Here is a 22,201-nt window from a genome sequence, read left to right as displayed (position 1 = left end):
AGCCCACGTTTCCAAATGTGCAAGAAATAGAACATTCATTAATATCTTGTGCACTTTACTTCCTGTTTGGCTACTAAGCTATTAAGACAGTAAACCTGGTTCTTCATTAGTTTGTGCCTCTACCACAACAGCCAAAGTCGTGCATGGTTTCAAAATCCTGTACAGTGGCAAGGCCTGGGGAGTTAGAGGAAATCCTTTCCTTTGCCGTCTGTCCACAAAGTTGCCATGAAAATGTCCACCTTCCTGTCACAGCAGTTCCTCAAGGTCCAGGTGCTGTCAATCTCTCAGTCATGTTTGGGACACTGGAGTCTGCTCAAGGCTGCCCAACTGCCTCAATGCCCCCTCAGTCTCCTTTTCTAAGATCTTGCCATGCCCGTGCAGTTTTCCTTTCTGTTCACCTCTCTCCTAAGCTCAGGTAAATCATTTTTTCTCCTGGAGATGGACAAATTCTATGTTCTCCATGGTTTCATGGGGCATTTTGTCCCCTGCTTCTCACCTGCTCTGAGTTTAGACTTTTAGAAAGGAAAGGTAAAAAAGACACATAGGTTATTTTTGATGTATGTTTGTTTGTTTTAGTGGGGGTCAGGGGCAGAAGGAGAGGGAGAGAGAAACTCAAGCTGGCTCCCCGCTGAGCTCAGAGCCCGACTCAGGATTCGAGCTCATGACCCTGAGATTACGAGCTGAGCTGAAACCAAGAGTCAGTGCTCAACTCACTAGGCCCCTCAGGTGCCCCTTGTGCTTTTGATCTTGACACAACGCTCTCATCAGACAATTAACCAACTCTCAATGAACCAAGTATCTGACTGAAATGGTAGAAAGGAAAAAGAGTAACATGGATAGGAAATAAAAGTTACTGTGTGAAAAAACAATTTCCTATTAGCCAAAGTTAATATGTACCGTAACAGAAAAAATTTTTAGATTATGAGCTATGTTTCTGTTAATACGTTCCACTCAATGGCTTTGCCTCTTGTTTTGTATTTGGAAATGGGGAAATAAAATATACTAAAGAAGTATAAATTCACTTCTTTCCCCCAAAATGTCTTAATTGAATTGAGATTTAGGTTATACAAGTGTAAGGATACATATAAAAATAAACAGGAAATTACAACAATTCAACATATACAGAATTATATGCGGATGTGATCTAAACAGCATATGGTAATGTTGAGCAGAGAGACTCATAATAATTAACATTTGTAAATTGCTTTCCATTTTACTTGCATGTATAATTTAATTTGATTCTTGCAATAGCCCTGAAAAGTATGTTGTGATTATTATTTCTGTTTTACAGATGAGGGGAAAAATACTACATGAAAATTAAGTAATTTCTCCAAATTCACACAATTAGTTGGTAGGAACCAGGAGGGGGGGGTCATGTGAAAAATATGCCCAAATTATGGGCTCCAAAAGAAAGTGAAAGATAAAGAAGATCTATGAATACATTATATGGAGATATATTTTGCATAATTGAATGTTTTATGTAAAACTCTATACTGGTAAATTGAATTGTGTAATTCAGTGGCTCTAAATCCAATTTAATCAGAATCTCTGGGGATGAGTCCCAGGGATTGGTGTTTTGATACAGGTGGTCCCAATCAGCAGCTAGAGTTGAGAACCACTGGGGTTTTGTTGCTGTTGTTGTTTCATGGGCATAGAAGTATGTTAAGTGACAGAGGGAGAGAGAGATAACCCACCAGAGAAAAGAGGAGATGGAGAGTAAAGATGCTGGACATTTAGAGCTAAGAGGGGGAGCCAACTTAAAACACGTTTTGTACCTGTACCCCTGGGGATAAAAATATATTATATGTTTATAAAAAATAAAATTAATATAAAAAAACACGTTTTGTATAACTGTGGAAAGTCATAAAATATCACTGCTGCAGGGTACAGTGAAAGATCAATAATTTTACTTTCTATTCATAATTCCACATATAACTGAACTTAAACTCACTCAACAATTTTTAATACTCTATTTTTTTCCATCTTTGGGGTCTTTGTTCCCCAAAAAGAATAAAGTCTTATAGCAGTTTTCAGTTCTTGAGATGGCTAGAATAATAAGCTATTTACTTGTCATCAAAATTTATGAAGTAGAACCAAATAAAAGTGGTTCTGACGGTTTTCTCACCAAAATATGGAATGGGCCTTTGATCACTGTCAGTGTTAGTATCACTAAATCCATCTCTCAGGCAGGTGTACAGAATTGCACCTGTATCAACATTGTATAAGATATTACATTTCCCTGTATTGTTACCACACTTAGTGTTACTGGATTTTTTTAAATTGTTGCCAATTTGATGAAGTGAGCATAAGGAGATATGGGGACAAGGAAATATCTATAAGAATAAAAGGTGAAATTTCCCTGGGTAGGATAGATAAAGGAACTCCAAATGAAATAGTTGAGAGAATCCCATATGACAATTAACATCTATTAATCACACCTATCAGTTTCAATAAATCAAAATTTCAGACCTAATACTAAGCCACAAATCAAGTTGCAAAAGGATATACATAGCATGATGCCACTTCTGTAAAGTCTTAAATCACATGAAACACTATGTCTTTATGAAGCAACACATACATAATAAAAATACAAAATCATGCATAGGGAAATACACAGCAACTTCCATGGGTTCCTAAGGTAGGGAGTAGGGGAGAAATGTATGAAATTGGGACTTCAGCTGTTTTTGAAACATCTTATTTTCTATCATCATTACAAAAAGTGGTACACAATGCAGACATAGAATCATTAATATACTTAAATCTAGCAGTGCCTGAGTGGCTCAGTTGTTAAGCATCTGCCTTTGGCTCAGGTCATGATCCCAGGGTCCTGGAATTGAGCCCCCTCTTTGGGCTCCCTGTTTGGCCGGAAGCCTGCTTCTCCCTCTCTCACTCCCCCTGCTTGTATTCCCTCTTTCACTGTGTCTCTCTCTGTCAAAAAATAAATAAAATCTTAAATATATATATATATATATGTGTGTGTGTGTGTGTGTGTGTGTGTGTGTGTGTGTGTGTGTGTGTTTAAATCTAGATGATAGGGATATATATCTATATCTATATCTGTGTATATATCTGCTATACTGTTTTCTGTTTTATTTATGTATTTCTATATAGTGAAAAATAGTTTATATTTTTTTAAGTGTTAAGAAAGTGACAAGCAGAGAGCCTGGGTGACTCAATCTGTTAAGCATCTGCCTTCAGCCCAGGTCATGATCCCAGGGTCTTGGGATGGAGACCTGCATCAGGCTTCTTGCTCCTTGCTCAGCGGGGAGGCTGTAATTCCCCCTGCCTGCCACTCCCCCTGCTTGTGCTCTCTCTCTTTCTCTGACAAATAAATAAAATCTAAAATAAAAAAATAATAAAAAGTAAGTGACAAGCATATTTTGACAGGGAGGATGAGCAAAGGTATTTTTGTTAATGAAAGTAAATTTAGAAAAACTGTAGAAATGTGAATAAATAAACAAACCCCTTCTCTAATTCAGCCCTGATTGCCCTGTCAGGTTAATTTTTAAAAAATAAAGTTCCAATCATGCAATAGTTAGAAAAAAAATTAGATTTAAGCATATCAACCTGAATTAATCTGACAAACATAGTTCTAAATTTTAAAAAATGACAATGGTAAAATATAGAATGAGATTGATTTATCACAATACCACTTACTTAAATTAAAAATAAAAGCAAAGGGAAGCTTTGCTTCTAGCCATGTTGGAGAACTGATATTAGACTCCCATCCCATTATAACAACTAAAAACACTGCACAAAAGGTAGCACAGAGCTATGATCCCTAAGAGAGGGGAAACATAGACATAAGGCTTATAATCACAAGAAGTTTCTGCTTGGATACACTGTCCATACCAAGAGATGGAAAAAAGGTACCCAAACAACGTAGGGAAGCTCTCTGATTTGAGGAGATAGAGGTCAGAGTTCAGAGTTCAGTTGCAATTGGCAAGTACCAGAAAAGGGACAGCTATACAGAGAAAACTGATTAGGGGTCCCCCTGAGTCTACAGAGAGTGAAACCCCACAAGGCCAGGTAAATAATTGCCAGGAAGCTATAAACTCAACAACTCCTGAAGCTTAGAGGAACGGGAGACACTGTAGTTCCAATAATCCAGAGTGGGGATTCTCAAATACCCACGGCATTCAGTAGAGACCATGGCGGGGGGCTTATCTAGCCCTAGAGTAAAACTTATTCTAGACCTGTTGTAACAAAACTTAAAAACAGTCCTAGAAAGGATCAAGCTAATTTGCAAACAGCTTAACAGCCTGACAAAACAAAGCCCAACAGTATTCATAAGAAAGCAACAAAACCCACACAATAAATACCCCAAACACAGTGGCCATCATCCAATAAAAAAATTTACTAGATGTTGAAGAAATAGTAAATGAGACCCACATATCCACAACCAAGAAAGCAACATCATTCAATGGAATCAGAACTAGAAATGACAACATCTATCATAAAAATGCTCGGGGTATAAAATGAACCATGAACATAAGATATAGAAAAGTGGAAGAATTAAAAAAAAAAAAAGAACCAAATGAATCTGGAAAGCTGAAAAGTACAACATGTGGAAACAGGTGGGAAAAAAAAAATCACTAGACGCGCTTGACACCAGATTAGACTCAGCAGAAGAAGAGGTGAATGAACTTGAAGAAATAGAAATAGAAACTACCAAAAATAAAGTACAGACAGGAGAAAAAGACTGAATAAAATGAACAGTTCAGAGACCTGTGGGGCAATAACAAATTATCTAATGAATAATTGGATTCCAGAAGGAGAAAAAAAGAAAAACATATTTGAAGATAAAAAGGCTGGACATTTTCTAACTTTGACAAAAATTATAAACTCACAGTTCCAAAAAACTTGGTAAACTCCAAGCAAGAACATACGTGAAAGCATACCCTATGGTTTGTGGTGTTGGCACCGCCCATTGTTTACTGCCTGACCAGATTTATTAACTGGATGTGCAGCTAGCATGCAACGTTATGCCCAACCTCACTAGCAGGCCAGAGATGGGCCCCAGAGAACTTGACAGGTGCATGGTCTGAGGGCCAACACTGGGAGATCGTAACAGAATTCACAATAAGGAAATCAGAAATTTTAAAAACTAGGACCAAGTCAAGTTGAGGACAAGAGGATCCAATAAATTAGGTAACAAGCAGAGGAGGCTTGAGTCATTGGGAAGCGCAGCTAAATTTCCTGAATCAGAAGGATTCGTTAGTTTTTAATTAGACTGGGTTTTTGTGTGGCAGTTTAGGGTCATAAGCACCAAAAATGTTCTTCCTGACTTCTAACAGAAGCAGGGCTGAACAATATTCTTTGTGGCTCAAGGTTTTGTGTAAATTCCCTTGCTTCAAACAAGACAACAATGCTCTTCTCTCTCTTCCCACTGAAATGGCAAATTTATGGTCTAGGGTCTATGATTTGCTCACCAAATTTCTAAGAACAGAGAAACCAATTAACAAATCACTTCTAAATAGAAAAGTCTCCCTGGGAGTTCTTAGACAGAAAAGAATGCTCCTTTTATTTAGGACAGACTAAGGTATTCTATATTTAAGAGGAAGGATTAGAACCTGTGCAAAGGGGTGATGAGTAGCTAATCTTTAGACAGCCACAAGGAATATGGTAGGATATTAAAATTCACCTGGTATCTAGACTAGAACCTATAATTTAGCTGATTTCAAAAAAATCTATTTCTTTATAGAACATATGAAATAAACCCCAAAAAACAAAATAAGATTTGGTTTACATATTTAAAGATCTATTTTGGGAAAACATATAATAAAATTATAGTGTAGAAGTGTTCTGTCACATGAAAAAGTGCTCCATATCACTCGGCATCAGGGAAATACAAATCAAAACCACCATGAGATATCACCTCACACCAGTCAGAATGGCTAAAATTAACAAGTCAGGAAATGACAGATGCTGGCGAGGATGCGGAGAAAGGGGAACCCTCCTACACTGTTGGTGGGAATGCAAGCTGGTGCAACCACTCTGGAAAACAGCATGGAGGTTCCTCAAAATGTTGAAAATAGAACTACCCTATGACCCTGCAATTGCACTGCTGGGTATTTACCCTAAAGATACAAACATAGTGATCCGAAGGGGCACATGCACCCGAATGTTTATAGCAGCAATGTCTACAATAGCCAAACTATGGAAAGTACCTAGATGTCCATCTACAGACGAATGGATAAAGAAGATGTGGTATATATACACAATGGAATACTATGCAGCCATCAAAAGAAATGAAATCTTGCCATTTGCGACGACGTGGATGGAACTAGAGGGTATCATGCTTAGCGAAATAAGTCAATCGGAGAAAGACAACTATCATATGATCGCCCTGATATGAGGGAGAGGAGATGCAACATGGGGGGTCGAGGGGGTAGGAGAAGAGTAAATGTAACAAGATGGGATTGGGAGGGAGACAAACCATAAGTGACTCTTAATCTCACAAAACAACCTGAGGGTTGATGGGGGGAGGGGGTTGGGAGAGGGGGTGGGGTTATGGATATCGGGGAGGGTATGTGCTATGGTGAGTGTTGTGAAGTGTGTAAACCTGGCGATTCGCAGACCTGTACCCCTGGGGATAAAAATATATGTTTATAAAGCTGTAAAAAAAAAAAAAAAAAAAAAAAAGAAAGAAAGGATGAATCCCCAAGTTTTGTAGCAACATGGACGGGACTGGAAGAGATTATGCTGAGTGAAATAAGTCAAGCAGAGAGAGTCAATTATCATATGGTTTCACTTATTTGTGGAGCATAACAAATAGCATGGAGGACAAGGGGAGATGGAGAGGAGAAGGGAGTTGAGGGAAATTGGAAGGGGAGGTGAACCATGAGAGACTATGGACTCTGAAAAACGATCTGAGAATTTTGAAGGGGTGGGGGGTGGGAGGTTGGGGGCACCAGGTGGTGGGTATTGTAGAGGGCACGGATTGCATGGAGCACTGGGTGTGGTGCAAAAATAATGAATACTGTTATGCTGAAAAAAATAAAAAAATTTAAAAAAAATAAAAAAATAAAATAAAATAATTAAAAAAAAAAGAAGTGTTCTGTCAACTAATTCTCTTCAGTCATGAAATTTTTCCTCATTCACTCAATAAGTATGCATTTATTTTCCCCATAAATTTAGGATCATACTCTTTATATTCTTTTTTAGCCACTATTTTTTCACTTAATAATGTATCATAAACATTTTCCCATGCCATTCAATCTTTCATCCATTGGCTCAAAAAAAATCAATAAATACTGTAAGATAATTTTGCTTCATTCATAACTGTAGTTATGTCTCTTTTTTCTTATGATGCTGGCCAATTATAATGGCAAGCATCTCTGCTCATTCATGGCCCTGATGAGCATGCTCCAATGTTTCACATATAAGTATAGGGCTGGCTATAAGTTTGAGACAAACAATCTTTATCACTGTAGTTGTCTTTCTATTTCTAGGTTACCAGGAAGTTTGATTGTTTGTTTACTATTTTTGAGTTGTAAGTGGGTTTAATTCTGTCAAATTCCTCTTTGGGATTCCTGGGAGTTCAGTTGGTTAAGCATCTGCCTTCAGCTCAGGTCATGATGCCAGGGTCTTCAGATGGAGCCCCACATCAGGCTCCTTCCTTGGTGGGGAACCTGCTTCTACCTCTCTGCCTGCCATTTCCTCTCCTTGTGTTCTCTCTCTCCCTCTATGACAAACAAATAAATAAAAATCTTTTTTAAAAAATCCTCTTTGGGGCACCCGGGTAGTTCAGTCATGAAGCATCTGCCTTCAGATGCTTGAGACCCTCCCAGGGTCCTGGGATCAAGCCCCACATCGGACTCCCTGTTCCATGGAAGGCCTGCTTCTCCCTCTCCCACTCCCCCTGCTGTACTCCCTCTCCGTTGTCTCTTTCTATATATCAAACAATTACATAAATAAATCTTTTTTAAAAATCCTCTTTGGCACCAATTAGGAAGTAGATTGTGTGGGGGGACTGGAATTGGAAATGTCAGTTGAGGAACTATTTCATTGGTCCTTATTAGAGGAATGAGGACTAAAGCAACAGATGTGGAAAAGGAAAGAGAGGTCTTTTATCTACACAGTAAAGGGAGCTAAGAAAAGGAAAAAACACAGATATCTGTGAGATTTTGAGCTGGTTTCCTGGGAAGCCAACCCTGGGAAAAGCAGAGGAGGAGGAGTACATGACAGAGGAAAGAAAATGTTTTTTTAATGGTGTGATACCTGAGACATTCATATGGAGGTGCACAGTTGACAGATGAAAATCTGAATCTTTAAGAACAAGCAAGAAGAAAACCTAGATTCATAACATACCTGCAGAATCACATCAAGGTTACAAGAGGATGTGAATTGGCCAAGGGGAGAGCACACAGGGTGAGAAATAATAACTTTGAGGGTCAGGGGCTTTTAAGAAGCTGTTAGTGACTCCTTGATGGTTACTGTGTTCATTTGCTAAAAGCTTAAATACTACTTAACAGAAACAGGGAAGAGAAAAATAAATAACTTGGTTGGGTTTTGGGGAGTATCTAAAATAGAAAACAAGTTTTTCTTTTAAATAAGACAGAATGGTAATGATCTACATAAAGCAGGAAGAGGAAAGAATGCATGCATGGAGAGTTTACATTGGATGATTCTGATCCTTTCCATAAAGTAGACAATGAGGTTTCCTGCTGAAAGGAGGGGCACGAGGGTAAGTTTGTGGTGTGAACAAAGTAACCATAAGAAAAGCTATGGCGGGGGGTTTGTAGGTGATTGACTGAAAATGAAATAACAGACAGCAGATTCTGGAAGCTCAACAGTGCATCCGTAGCAACAGCATTGGAAGTTCGATCAGTTTTCATCCCTTAACTTTTTCCAGAAGAGCTCAGCAATTTGGAATTCAGAGGTAAGGAAGAGGATGGAGAGTGATAAGAAGCCATGCAATGTAGAAACGGGTTAAGTAGGGAACTGCAGGAGTACATTGCTCGAATTCACGTGGAGGTAGAGAAACAAGAGTAGGGTCTCAGTAGGAAACAGTCGATTAACCACCCACACTTTTCCAAAGTGTGTTTTATGGAACACTGGAGTTGTGAAACACGCTTCCTTAAAAATAATAATAATAATAATCTTTTGTCAAATTATTGTGGAAAACCTTAGAGCTTTACAAGGGACAGTAACATTTAAAGGGCTTACTAAGTCTGGGAAGCAGGGGAAACCCTATTTCGTAACCTAGAACTTCCTAAGCTTATTTGACCTTGAAGTGTTTTTTTGTGTAACTCATCTCAACAGCACTTACAAGTATTTATATTATTGAGGATAAGCTAGGTTATGTTGTTGTAACAAGTCAATCTCAAGATCCAGTAGCCAAACACAGCCAAGGTGGGTCCAAATAGCCACTCAGGATCTCAAGTTAATGGAGGTTCCAGCACTCTGTGACCATCTCAAACATGTAACTCCAAGATTTGCTAAGGCTGGAGAAGAAATCACATGGAAAAGTACTCACTCTCTATGCTCTGACTCAAATGGTGAACACCCCTTCTACTGACCTCTCATGGTCCATAACTGGTCATATGCGCCCACCTAAGTTTAAGGGACTGGGAAACTGGGAAATACAAGAGTGGGAGGAGGAAGAAGAAGCTGCCCCCCAGCAGTGTTATTCATATAAATACTGTTCTGTTTTCAGCATTTTGCTAAGTGCTTGTATGACATGCCACTTGTTATATAATTCCCACAACAACACTCTCAATAAGGTAGTTTATTATCCCTATTCTCTGAATCAGATAATTGAGATCTGAAAAGGTTAGCTGAATTATCCAAGGTCATGGAGAAGTAAATAAAGGAGGTTAGATTCAGACCATCCCCTCTAGGATGGCAAAGCCCATACCTATCACCACTGTGTCCATCTCTCTCATGCTTCTATTCTGTGTTTTTGATGGCCAGGCCCTTTTACTCACAACTTCTTATTTCATCCTCAACAGCCCTGCCAAGATAACCACCTGTGCCTTCGTTTCTAATGAAGAAAAAGGGATTTGAACCCAGTTCTCTTTGACTCTCAAAGCCCCTGTTGGTGCACTTCCCCCAAACCTCTTTTTCTACTATTTTGGTCACTGCATACAGATTATTTGATCTTCCCCTGGCTAGATTTGGTTTACACACAATATTCTGGACAGACTTAAGACATAACTGTTTCATTAGCACTGGAATGATGGTTACAGCTTTATCTAGATCTTCCTAGTGGTGATATCTGGATCTATTGACTGTAAAATCTCCTTCATACTGGAAGACTTGAAGTCTTATACCTTAAATGCCTACCCCCACCAAATTACACATTATTTTGTAAATGCTGCTTCTTTCTCTGGGAGTATCATGGGGTTTTCCTTGTAGTTTTCCCTTATAAGTTTGGTATTCACTACTTAGGAAATCTTGTGTCTATTGCAAATTGGAAGATTTAAACATATACAGTTAAGACTCAAAAGCAACCCTCTTTTAGGAAGGAAATCTCAGGAGTAATAGGTTCCCAGCTGTGTGGTTCCTCTGGGTCCAAATTAAAGAGTCCGTGAAAGCATCCTTCAGAGCTCCCCAGTCACAGTGGGCTCAGCCAACAGTTTGAAGACCCATCTGGTTGACATCGAAAGTGGCTAGTGTACCCAGGTGCTTGCTTTCAGGTAACTTAAAAGATTAAATAGTCTCATGCAGAGAGCCTCAATGACCTCATGGAACTGGGAGCAGCAATAGTAAGAGTGGAGGTTGAGCTTGCCTCTTTAAGAGGTCAGTCAGTGAACGGCAAACAAGAAATCCATACTGATCAATCAGCTCACAAGCCAAATGATGCCAGCAATGTGAATGCAAGATTATACCAAAAACCTGTATATCAGTAACTTAAACAATATAGGATTTTGTGTGCTTGTTTGTTTTCTTTCCCACGTAAGAGTAGTCCAAAGGTCGGCAATCCATGGCTAAAATGCTGGTTCTGTGATGTCACCAGTGACCCTGACTGTTTCTAGCTTTTGGCTCCCTGTTCATGGCATCCATCCATGGTTACAGAACGGCTTTTACAGCTGCAGTCCATGTTCCGGGCCGCAAGAAGGAAGAGCAGAGAGCGGACACAGTGACTTCTGCCTAAATCTCATTAACCAATCCTATCCACAAGGGGAGACTGGGAAATGCAGTTTTTCAGCTGGATACCTTGTTGCCTTCCAAAAATTCAGATACTGAGGAAGAAAGGGGAAACGGGTGTTAGGTCCTTCATTATTGTCACTGCCCCACAAGGAATCCAATATACTGCATACATTACAGGCAAGTCTTGGAGGCCAGTCTAGACTGTGTGAATGCTTATTTTCACTGTAAGAGTTGTGCTCTGGGAGGTGGTCCAGAACCACACCCCCTCACCACACACTGCTTCCATAGCATATCTCATCACTGTCCCCAACAATTCTGACCAGCTGGCAGAAGTCCACAGACTGAGGCTGGACGTATGCTGCAAGATCTTTCACCAACACTTCCTGCCTTGGGTCCACTCTTTACATCTTGCTGACCCAGTTAGCTTAATCCTAGAACCAGAAAGTTGTTGCCTTCGAATCTGAGAGCATTGTGCTCCCCGATACCCAAGGGGAACAATGAGGATGTTTCTCTTCTGTCTGTTGCCTTTTATTAGGGTCGCCTGACCACTGAAGAACAATGATTAGATCCCTCCCACTCCCAGGACCTCCAATGGCAGACCATTCATCAAGGACTTTGTATCCAATGCCCAAAAGTCTGTTACTGGAGATGATGAAAGCCATCATGGATACAGCTGATGCTGAAAATCAGGTGGAACTTGAGAACAAAACACAACTTACTAATCAACTGCTGGAATGTCAACATGCACTTGAAGATCTGTGAGCAAGGGTAGATGCAGTTAAGGAAGAAAATCTGAAGCTAAAATCAGAAAACCGAGTTCTTGGATAATATTTAGAAAACCTCATGTCAGCTTCTAGTGTTTTTCAAACAACTGACGCAAAAAGCCAAAGAAAGTAAGGGATTGACATCCCTTCTGTTTTATAGGATTGCTGCTGATCTTTTTTTGTTGTTGTTGTTTAAAACTTGGATAGATTCAAAAAGTTACAGTTTTTTTGTTTGTGGCTTAAGTGAATATTTATGAAGATATTGTCAGATCTAGGCAAAATTAAGAGCATAACAGAAGATATCCATGAGTTTGTGTGATACATGTTAGTCTATGTAAACATGCAAATGTATTGTAGAAACTTTATAATTAGAAATGCGTATATTAGGACACCTGGGTGGCTCAGTAGGCTAAGCATCTGCCTTCCGCTCAGGTCATGATCCCAGGGTCCTGGAATCGAGCCCCACGTCAGGCTCCTTGCTCAGGGGGGAGCCTGCTTTTCCCTCTGCTGCTGCTCCCCCTGCTTGTGCTCACTCTCTCTGTCTCTGACAAAAAAAATCTTAAGGGGCACCTGGGTGGCTCAGTGGGTTAAAGCCTCTGCCTTCGGCTCGGGTCATGGTCCCAGGGTCCTGGGATCGAGCCCCACATCGGGCTCTCTGCTCCACGGGGAGCCTGCTTTCACCTCTCTCTCTCTGCGTGCCTCTCTGCCTACTTGTGATCTCTATCTGTCAAGTAAATAAATAAAATCTTTAAAAAAAAATCTTAAAAAAAAAAGAAAAGCATTTATTTATGAAACTTGAAAGTGAATGTTTTATCAAATTTGCTTTGATTTATAGGTTTAGCACTTTCTTCTTTTTAACTTTATTTATTATTATTTTTTTTCTACTATGTTATATCAGTCACCATAAATTTTAGCACTTTCTTTTATTGTAGGTGCAGAAAGAGACACAAGAAAATAGCCATCATGTTGTGAAAAGTGACCAAAATCATGTACCAAACATATAGCTGTATATACCCTGTCCACCATGTGGTGCCTTTTCTCCATTTGCTTCTTCCTTCTCATTTCCCCTCCCCTAAGGAAAAAATTGGTTTTACATTTGTAGAAGTAATTTTAATGATTAGTCATCTGTGAGAGTAACCTGAGCTTGAACTGTTGAAACTTAACCAAAATAAGATACTTTTACAGTTAGGGCTTGCCTTAGTATTAAGACAGGATTGTTGGTTTCTCTTTACTCAATTGAAAACAGAGACTACACATATGAAGACTTTTCTTTGCCACTGAATTGCCAAATTGGGAAGGTTTGTTGATAAAAACTCCCTTTTGCACAAAATAACCCACTTGGTATCTAAAAAGATAAGCTCTGGTTATATATTTGTAATAGGAAATTTTGAGAAAAATGGAAATAAGATAGGAAAAGTACTTGGCATACAGTAATAACCAACTCCAAATGTTTTTACTCCAGATTTGCATGATCTCTGGCACAGACTAGATCTTTTGGGGAATATATATATATATATATATATATATGAGAATAGATTAAATGTGACTAATCTTAACCAACTGAGCCACCCAGGTGCCCAAATGTGACTAATCTTATGTCAACCACATCTAAAAGAGAATAGTTACAAAGAGTTTAGTCTCAAGGTTTATCTGCAGTAGCCAGCAGATCAACTTTTGCAAAATCCCTTTAGAGTATATTAGTATCAAAATCATGAATAAAACGCCTGCATACTAGCTGATACTTTCTCAGTATTTTCTGTCACTATTTCTCCCAGAATTTTCTGTTAACCTAACTACTTGGCTTGTAGTGTTTAATCACTTTTACAGTTTCTAAAAATTTAGTTTGTAGATTCCATTTGGTAAGAAATTTAGTATCAAAAAAAAAGGTTAAAATGTTAAATAGGATAAGAGATCCACTAATATCACTTTGGTTGTTAGATTTGAGCTACTTTTAATCATGGAATACTTACTTTTGTATTGGTATAAGATATGATGGATGACTTTAGCTGCATGAATATAATAGTTATACTGCAAACATTTTGCACCCCTTTTGTGACCTAATTTACAAACACTTAAAATTGTGTTGCAACTGTGCTTTACTATTTAATAAAAAGCTATTTTGGAGAAAGAAAGGAAGGAAGAAAGGAAAAGAGAAAGGAAAGAAGGAGGGAGGGAGGGAAGGAGAGAAGGGAGGAAGGGGAAAGAAGGAGGGAGTGTGGGAGGAAGAAAGGAAGGAAGAGGAGGAGGGAGGGAGGAAGGAAAAGGAAAGGAAGGGAGGGGGGAGAGATGGAAGGAAGGAAGTAAATGGGAGAGAGAGAAAGAGAAAGAGAGAGAGAGAGAGGAAGGAAGGAAGCAAGGAAGGAAGGAAGGAAGGAAAAGGAAAGGAAGGAAAGAGGGATGGGGGAGGGAGGGAAGGAAGGAAGAGGGAGGGAAGGAGAGAGAGAAAGAAAAGAGAAGAAGAAAGAAAGAAAGAGAAGGAAGGAAGGAAGGAAGGAAAGAAGGAAGGAAGGAAGAGAAAGAGAGGGAGGGAGGAAGAAAGGAAGTGAAGAGAAGGGAAGAAGGAAGGGCAGGAAAGAAAAACAATGATTAAGTAGCACTATGTACCAGGTACTGTGCTTGGTGTAGAGTTAACAAAGATGAAGGGTATCTCTCTTCTTGAGAATTCAAAGACTAGTGGGAACAAGCAAGTACACAAAGAAATTGCAGTGTGATGGCGAGTGTTACAGTAGACATGTGAAGGAAGCCCAGGGACTCTGAGAAAGTCCGTGATGGCACACCACTTCTCTTAGTCCACTGGGGCTGCATTAAAGAAAACAACAGACTGGATGGCTTATAAGCAGCAGAAACTGTTTTCTCAGCTTTGAAGGCTGGGAGACCAAGATCAAGGTGCCAGCAGATTTGGTGTCTGGTGAGAACCTGCTTCCCTGTGTCTTCCCCTGGTAGAAAGTGCAGTGGATCTCTGGGTGTCTCTCTTATAAGGACTCTATCCTCATGACCCAGTCACCTCCCGAAGGCCTCACTTCCAAATATTATCACCTTGGGGATTAGCATTTCAAGATATGAAATTGGGGGACACCAACCTTCAGATCATAGCAGTGATGGATTCCAAGCCTGAGAACACAGAAGAATACCTGGGCAGCTTATGAGAGAGCAAGTTCCCATCTATTGTCCTAGGGGTTCCAAATATTATAGACTTGAAATCTTGATCTCCAGATTTGCCTAGCAATCTATTCTCCTCTCTTTCCCCACAAAAACCCCAGATAATGGTGATGCAGTAGTGGATCCCACTTGGAGAAATTCTGTTCTACGGGGTGAGGTGGGGTGCGTATGCTGGAGAAAGAAGACTCAGAAGCAATCATTTGTGCTTTAGGCAAGGTGCTCTGGGGGAAGAGGTGACTCAGGTACACAAGACCAGCAGGATTTGGTTTGTCCAAGAAAAATAAGACACAGGGACCAGAACATGAGCCTGGAGAGCCTCAGGAGGTGTCAGAGCCACAAAGATGTTGAAGCCAGACTATATTTATAGCACTTCATACAATAAAGTTGAAACAGCTTTCCTTCTGTAAGACAAAGCTGCAAGCTGGGGAGTCAGGAACCTGAGCTCTGGGTTTCCCGGTGCAGGGCTGGCAAAAAGAAGAACAGAGCCCTTATATTGGTCTAGACCAACCACAAATCTGTTCCAGCTCCTCTGTCTGCCTTTTGTTCCCTCCTGCCCCCCTGCCTCAGCTGTGCCTGCCTACCGCTGTCTGCCCTTGGCTCCTCTGAGAGCTGGTGTTTTCTACTGTGCCTCTCTGGCTTAGCTACCTTTCAGGGGCTGTTTTTGTTTCTAATGCTTGACAGTGTAACACCTAACAGTTTTCTCAAGTTTCCATATTAACCTGCCTCACAGGGAAGATGAAGGCTGTCCTCTCCATGGAGCCAAAGGGGAAGCATTGAGCTCCGTGGCCTGGACCAGGACTTGCTCATCCCTCTACTCCAGCTTTCTTATTGTTAAGCCGCGACAGTGGGCCAGTGTTCCTCCCATGGGGTTACATGCTTTCTGGAAAATCTGAACACTTTCCAAAAGATACTCAGGCAAGGATAGCTATACAGCATCCATGCCCACAGGTATTCTTTGCTAATGGTAATCTGCTTGAAAGGAGCTTATGCTTAGAATGTATCTTTCTCAATTTACAAAAAAAAGATCCCTTGCCCATCCCAAATCTTGTTTTAGTTCTTTGCTGCAGGAGGGCCCCTGAAGCAATGGGATAAATTAAAATTAATGATGAACCAAGTCCCTTCAGCTCATAAGGCTTTGTGTCCTTCCCTGTCTTATACATATTTCCGCAAGAAGGGCGTGTTGGCCCATGGGGGCTCATCATTCAGAATATCAGAGTAGCATAAGCTCACGGTTGTTGATGAAGTTTTTGCAGGGCAGTTGGATTTTCCGAAATACAATCAATCAAACACACAAAAAAAATTTCACCTGCTATCCTCGAGCTATACAGGCTTTATTCAGTAAAGTAATGAAAATTTATTTTATCCAATAATATAAAATATTGATTCAAATGATAGTCAATCCTCATCTCATTTCAACATATATAATAGTTGAGTTTTCCTGTCTCCTATTAGTAAAACCTATTTTTAAAATGTGTGAAAAATTTTAGATGTCAGTGTAAAAATGCATGGATGAGTACATAGATTTTCAAAATTCTTTTACAAGGTGTATAAGCCAACGTTTGAAGATCCTGGAGTAGGACACTTGCCATCAAGGATCATGGTTATTCTTATGCTATTTCAAGGTATGCTGACTTTCTACTATGTGCCGGGCACAGTGAGCCTTCTTTGGACTAAGAGCATCTCTCTGTGCTCCAGAAATGCTCAGTCTCCTGGTGGTGGGTGACCTGGTCTCAAAGAGCTCTGCTGTCAGCCTTCCACACTGAGAAGTGTGTGCATCAAACTCCAGGAGCAGAAGTTGTGACTCACACAGAAGATCATCCTGAGAGGGAAGTAGGCATCCAGTCACACATTCTGGGTCTTGAGTGTTCTGGTGTGTCTGGGCGAATGAAAGAAGTCTCAGCTCAAGAGGGCCTGCAGTGTGGGGTGCGTCTTCTCCTGGGAGTACACCGGGGACCCAGAGAGCCAGGACACAGCTGGGCACACACAAAGGTCACAAGTTATGGAATATGCATACACGCTGGGATTGGTGCTAGGACATGTCATCCCACAGGTGTGTGGGATACGGAAGTTGTGGCCTCAGGGCCAGCTGTGGATCAGTGTGGGGCATCATCCACAGAGCCACCATGGAGGAAGCTGGGCTTGAGCGGGACTTTGAATGACGGACAGGATATGGGGAATTGGAGAGAGGTAGAAAGGTGCCCAATCACCATCAGACGTGTGTTGAGCAGCTGGTCTGTGCTCAGCAACTGTCAGGACCCTGAGGAACTGGGGGAGGTGGATACAGATTTGATAAGGGAACCCAGGAAAATTCAGGTCTCCCTGCAGGGAAGTATGTGATTAAGGCCTTGGTCCCTGAGCAATGAGAACGCCAGGAATTTAGAAGAGGGAAAACTTGGGGCACCTGGATGGCTCAGTGGGTTAAAGCCTATGCCTTCTGCTCAGGTCATGATCTCGGGGTCTTGGATCAAGCTCCGCACTGGGCTCTCTGTTCAGCGGGGAGCCTGCTTCCCCTTCCCCCTCTCTCTGCCTGCCTCTCTGCCTGTTTGTGATCTCTGTCTGTCAAATAAATAAATAAAATCTTTAAAAAAAAAAAAGAGGGAAAACTCCCACTGGATCTGATGGGTTAGGCAAGAGGGGTGGCCTTGGAGAGGAGAATGAGCCCAGTAGGAAGGGTAAATAGGATGTGGATTGTGGGGAAGAGGTAAGGACATCCCAGGTAGAGAAAACAACGGTGGCCTAGGCTTGGCCTAGAACCATCCTGCCATGTTGAGCAAACAGCTAAATGAAACACTGAAAGACTGGGCTGCTAAAGCCGTCTCTCCGTCAGTGAGCAAACATTTTCGAAGCACCTGTCTGCCAGACACTTCAGGTAACCAGTGAGGAAGACCCACTGAAGGATGGGGAAGAGGGCTGGGAAGAAGAGGTTCAGATCACAGGGAAGCTTACAGCAGGAGGTCGCAGCAGGTCTGGGAAGCTGGAAGGGGGCAGGTGGCTCAGGGAGTGAGTGGAGTGAAGGAGGCTTTGGAAAACAGGATTGTGACCAAACAGGGAGAGTCTCGAAAGCCAAGGAAAAGCAACTGCTCTTAACTCCCAGCGCGTGTCACGTGATGGAGCTCAAAGCCGTCACATGTCCTTCTCTGCAGAGACGGCTTATTGCTGGTTAAGCCCCCGGAGGACGCGAGCGACGGCAGCTTGCAGGACGGGTTTGCACCGAGAGGGGGTTGGACAGCAGGGAGCCAGTCAGGGACACAGTCACACAGCCTGCATTATTTGGTTGCAGGCCCCCAGGGAGGACGAACACATCCGTGCAGTTGATTTCGGGAAAGATTTACACCACAGCTGCATAGATTGACCTCGTTGTCACTATTGACATTCTTCCAAGGGAGAGCTTTACACCCTGGTTGGGGGGAGAGGTGAGTGGGCACACATATATAAATTTTGCTGGAAAGCAAAGAGGAGACCATATTATCATTCCAAAAATATGATCCAATTTCCCACATATTCATTACCAGCTATCAAATCTGCTTCCTCCTCTCTGTGTTCTTCTTGCTCTCTTTAAAAAAAAAAAAAAATGTTAACGTTCTTGTGGTACTATGACCATTATATCCATGGTATTTACAAGAAACCCTCACTACAACCGCAGCTGTTAGAATCATGCCCCATTAGTGAAGCAAGGCCCAACAGCTCAGAGAGGAGGAAACAGGGTTGGGTCTTCAACTGCCCAGTAATCAGACCACAGCCCGGGACCATTTGGTCACATTCCAGTCCAGCCCTTAGCAAGACCATGTGTTTTTATGCAGCCGTTTCCAGGGCTCTCGGTTACAGGGAACATCTGGGACGCGTGTGTAAGCCATCTTCACAAGGCAAGGCCCAGGGTGCAGGGGGTGGTGACAAGGGGCGGAGCTCTGTGCACACACTCCAGCCCCAGAGCAAGTCTGCTCCGGGGCAGAAGTCTGTTTGCGGACGCATTGGTTCCTATGGAGCAGTTAGACGTGTGGGTCTGTGGCTCCTGCCAGGAAGACTGATGTCACGAGTTTGATTGGTGGGATTGGTAAATGGGTCGGTTAGCTTTGCACAGAGGCAAACTTTGTTCTCTTCACTTAGCTACGCCCCCAACCTGGCTGGCCCGAGACAAATGGCAACCAGGTGACGGGAGTGGTGCTCTCCCCAGGGAAAGCAACTGTGAGCTCATCCTCTCGGAGGGTGGGTCAGGAATGTCATCCTCACCCATGGAGAACGGTTTATTGTTTATGCAAGCACCCCATGTGTAATATCTTCAGCTGCCCTCCCAGGAGCCACGCTGTAAATACAAAATATAATCTCATTTACACTTTAGGCAGGCAGCAAGATACATCGGGTTGATCAAAGCCTTGGACACAGGAGGAGCCAAGATTTGCTTCCCATCTTTGGGTCAGAGCATCAGTACTTGGCATGAAAAAGTACTGAAGGCCAAGGGAGAGTTGATGTAAATCATTTAAACCAGAGGCTCAAGGCAGCAGATTGGGATACAACGCTGTCCCTTTCCCCAGGGGAACATAAGCAAACAGAAACTGTTTCTACAAAGGGTCTTGAGCAGGAGATGTTAAAAGGCAAATGCTTATCAGTAACCTTTGATTTCAAAGATTCCTGGCTGTTGAAACAGTGTTTCTGTCCCTCTTACCACCCGTTTAGATTTGACAAGCGAGTTGAACCATTCCTTTTTACTCTGAGATGTTCAAAAATGTGTGTGCAATCTGCAGCCAAGAAGGTTTTCTTTCAAATGATTCTCCGTCTACCTGCAAGAAAGAGAAGACATGAAATCGTTGCAGAGCCAGATGGTGTGGCTTTCTCTGCATTTGGCTACGAATGAGACACAGCCCATTCTGAGTTGTCAGGTGTGCAAGGTGCATCCCTGCACCTACATCACCATCACTCTTTCCTTAAAGAGCCTCTAAGCTACCACAGTAAAAGTAATCCCTCCAAATGCTTTCAGGCTACAGTTTTCATTTTTATTTTTTCCTTTAAGAGGTCATTGCCCATAGGGAAGATGCATTATTTTTTTCTCGTTTTATTATTATTTTTTAATTTTTATTTATTTTTTTCTCATTTTAACTGGCACCTGTAATTCTTTCAAGGACATTTCCTATTCTACCTCTAAAGTTGATGCCAAGCCGTGATCTTCCTCATATAGGTATGTCATTCTGGACTCAGATCTGAGAGGGTGGAGGAAGAGAAGGAAATGCAAATAAGATGCTAAAGCAAAAAAAAAAAAAAAATCAGTCCATGGACTCATTAGCATGCTATTTTCATTACTCGAATACTTTCCAGATTACTGGGTGCTCATTTTGGAAATAAAAACATCTATATCAAAACATCAACAAAAATATTTATAGCCAATATATCTAAAGATTAATATTCTTAATGCATTTGAAAAAAACTTTGAGCTGAAAGTCAACAAGTTTTTGACCCACAAAAAAACGTCAGTTGCCTATGGCTCATCAGAATATTAAAGCTTTAACAGATAAATGGGCCCAGACTATTAGTAGAAAATATAAATGGCTTCAAACACATGAAAAACCATGTAAATTAATAACCAAAAAAATGCAAATAAAAAGCAAAACCAATCTGTTTTCAGCTATCATAAATAGCAGGAATGCTTAGTAAGACTGACTGTCCAATGCTCGGCATAAAGAAACAAGAATGGTGCTTGAGGGGATGCAAGTTGGCATAACCTTCTTGGAAAGCAAATTAGTGATAATGTAACACAAAATGTGGGTTTTTGAATGTTCAAATCTTAGTTCTAGTAATTCCAGCTCTGTGAATTTATCTGGGGAAAAACTGTTCTGTCCAAAGACGTACATTGCAGTATTTCTAACAGTAAAAATGTGGAAGCAAGCCCCATATCCAAGAATAGAGAAATTAGGCAGTAATCAGAAGCAAGGAAAGTAGCCTTAAACAAACTTGTCTATAAATCTTTCTTTGGCTGTTTAATAATTGTGTGATGTTAGACACATTACGAAAACTCTGAGCCTCAATATTTTTTAGCAATTTGTATCATTGAAAATAATTCCTACTTTGTTGGGCTCTTGTCAGGATTAAATGGGAAAATGTATATAAATTGCTTAAAACTGTGTCTGGAATGCAGAAAATATCAGCTTCTCTGTATTATTATTATTTGGCCATCCTCAATATTCTTCAGCTGTTGGAAGAATATTTAAGCATTATTTGTAATAACAGGAAATTTCACATTATGTTATGTGAAAAATCAGAGCATAGAACAAAATAGAGATCATGGTCCAGACTCTGTAAAATATGCATAGAAAAAAGAAAAAAAATGGATGAAAGAGAAATCAAAATTTAATGGGTTGACTGGGTCTTAGAATTAGGGGCTATTTTCCTATGGGCTTTCAACTTCTGTGTCATTTCCAAGTGAGCTATAATGAGCATGCATTATTTTTATCATCGAGAAAGGATAAAATATATTTCTTAAAATACATCACCAGCCTCTGGTGTTGGTTTCCAGACAGAGCAGGTAGTTGTTTTTATCCATGGCTCCCAGGCAGGAGGGACGGGTAGCTGAGAGGCAGGAACAGAGGTCTAGATGAAGAGCTGGCACCCTGGCTTTGGGGTCCTGGATTTCCACTTTCCACAGTCCTGGCTGTCGTGGGCTGTGCTGCTATGGGGAGAGCATCCAGGGAGATCTGCTTCACTGCAGAGCTGGTGGAGAAATGCCTCCTTACTCCCACACTGGGTTTCCTGTGGAGCTCTCTGATACAGTTTGGTTCCCTTCTCCTGATGCTGGTGGGATGGAATAATTTGGCCAAGATATTCTTTCAGCTCATATCCCTGTGATGGGCTGAATTGTGTCCCCCTAAAATTTACATGTTGAATTCCTAACCACCGCCCTCCCCCCACCCCCACTGCAGGATATGACCTTATTTGGAAATAGGGTTGTTGCCAAAGTATTGGGTTAAGATGAGATCATCTGGGTGAGCTCTAACTCTATACAACTGGTGTCCTTATTAAAGGAGATGTGGACACAGAGACAGGCAGAGTGTGGGCACATTCTCCAGGCAGGGAAGGCACCCCCTGAAGGCTGGAGTTACACTGTCATGAGCCAAGGAACCAGCGGAAGCTTGGAGAGAGGCCCAGAGCAGATCCTTCACAGCACCTTCCAAAGGAGCATGGCCTTGCTGACACCT

At 41.2% G+C, this 22,201-nt stretch overlaps 1 long non-coding RNA gene and 1 pseudogene across 1 annotated transcript; one reads left to right on the top strand and one right to left on the bottom strand.

Annotated features, from left to right (window-relative positions):
- Window positions 1–10,999: 10,999 nt before the first annotated feature.
- Window positions 11,000–11,994, top strand: LOC125101541 (short coiled-coil protein B-like; annotated as a pseudogene).
- A 5,595-nt stretch (window positions 11,995–17,589) lies between these two features.
- Window positions 17,590–21,842, bottom strand: LOC125102703 (uncharacterized). Its single transcript, XR_007128175.1, has 3 exons — window positions 21,500–21,842; window positions 19,681–19,795; window positions 17,590–18,461 (listed from the first exon to the last, which is right to left on the bottom strand). It is a non-coding gene; the product is annotated as an uncharacterized LOC125102703 (long non-coding RNA).
- Window positions 21,843–22,201: the final 359 nt, after the last annotated feature.

Source organism: Lutra lutra, chromosome 6 (assembly GCF_902655055.1).
Source record: "Lutra lutra chromosome 6, mLutLut1.2, whole genome shotgun sequence".
Taxonomy (NCBI): Eukaryota; Metazoa; Chordata; class Mammalia; order Carnivora; family Mustelidae; genus Lutra; species Lutra lutra.
Note: the sequence above shows the minus strand (reverse complement) of the source record. Positions and strands in the feature narration are given on the sequence as shown.